The sequence below is a fragment of the Protopterus annectens genome, chromosome 2.part1 (assembly GCF_019279795.1).
Source record: "Protopterus annectens isolate FY-2018-M chromosome 2.part1, PAN1.0, whole genome shotgun sequence".
NCBI classification, from domain to species: Eukaryota; Metazoa; Chordata; order Ceratodontiformes; family Protopteridae; genus Protopterus; species Protopterus annectens.
Genome location: NC_056729.1, coordinates 465,876,621 through 465,878,059, shown reverse-complemented (window position 1 = coordinate 465,878,059; position 1,439 = coordinate 465,876,621). Strand labels below are relative to the sequence as shown.

The 1,439-nt window shown below is 41.2% G+C and overlaps 1 non-coding gene across 1 annotated transcript; it reads left to right on the top strand.

The window, feature by feature from the left end:
• The first annotated feature begins 370 nt into the window (after nucleotides 1–370).
• On the top strand, nucleotides 371–473 carry LOC122795195. The gene has a single exon (XR_006363788.1). It is a non-coding gene; the product is annotated as a U6 spliceosomal RNA (small nuclear RNA).
• The last annotated feature ends 966 nt before the right edge of the window (nucleotides 474–1,439 follow it).

Genomic DNA, 1,439 nt, shown 5'->3' with positions numbered 1-1,439 from the left:
AGCCTGCCATTTGTTTGATTATTTCTTATACCATAAAGTAGTCTATTATTAATGACTCATGAAATTTAACAAATTCACACTCTTTGGATTCATTCTTTACTCAGTAGCACAATAATTTGTAGTTGCTGTAGGACCTTGTGTTCTTGTAAGGAACACTTTAAAATGTGGAGTAAATTCTTTCTGGGCTTGTAGCAATTCCTGATCTTCCTTCTAATTGAGACTATTTTGTGTTTCTCTTTCCATAAAAAGGCAGACATGTTACATACTTTCAAGACGTTTTCCTTAGCAACATGTGGAAACATGGCACACTGTACTCTTTCATGCTCCTTGATCATTTTTCTTTTAAGAGAAGAATAATTCAAATTTCTGTGTGCTTAAATTTGCAGAACATAAACAAAAACTGAAACAATACAGAGAAGATTAGCATGACACCTGCTCTTGGATGACATGTGAATTTGTGAGGCATTCCTTAAGGGGGAGTGGGTTTGCCATAATGGTTAAGCCTTCACCTCATAGACATAAATTACAGAGTTTGATTCTGACTTCAGGTTATTGGCTAGACTTGAAATGACCCCACAATATACACATTCTTTTGAATGCACTTGCATTTCCTTTTATAGGTTCATAGGTTCATAGGTTCATACTAGGCTATCTGCCCAAGGGCATTTATAAGCCTAGCCCATAGTTATGTGGCTTTCGCCACCCCTTTAGTTTGAATAAAAACAATGCCTATCATTTTGCTGTGCCTCTGTCAAGCAGTGACACTGAAGTAATCCCTGGGGTATATCTGCAATCTCCCATCCATTGGTCAAGATTCCTCTTGAACAAGGCCAGAGAGGTGCTCTGCCTCACATGTACCGGGATTTTGTTCCACAGCATAGGGAGTCTCTGGGTGATGAATCTGTCCCTCCAGCATGTTCTATTTATAACCGTGTCAAGGTTTAAGTCTCCGCCCTTGTGGTTCTGAGGGATCTAGATTTTTGAGGTGAAGCATATTCATCAAATCTGGGTTTGACATGGCCTTATATGTCAGGCACAGGTCACCTCTGAGCAAGTGGTATGAGACTGAATAGAGCTGGAGTTCTTTCAGTCGGGCAGCATAAGACATATTTTTGAGACCCTTTATCCTTTTGGTGAGGAACTTTTGGGGCCTTTCAAGCTGCAGCAGGTGTCTGGTCAGATACATTCGAGCGGGGCATTGTACTCAATCATAGGTCTAATGAGTGATGAGTACAGGGGACGATGACCTCCCTTGATCTAGATGTGAATCCCTTCATGATCAGGTGGGCGATATAGAAGGTTTTCCTAACTACTTTAGCAACATGAGTGTCAAGCGAAGGCTACTGTCAACCTGGGTCCTCAGATCCCTGATGACTTTTTCTGTGCTCAGTGGATTGCCACCTATATGGTAGCTAGGGGTAACCTTGTTTTTCCCGAAG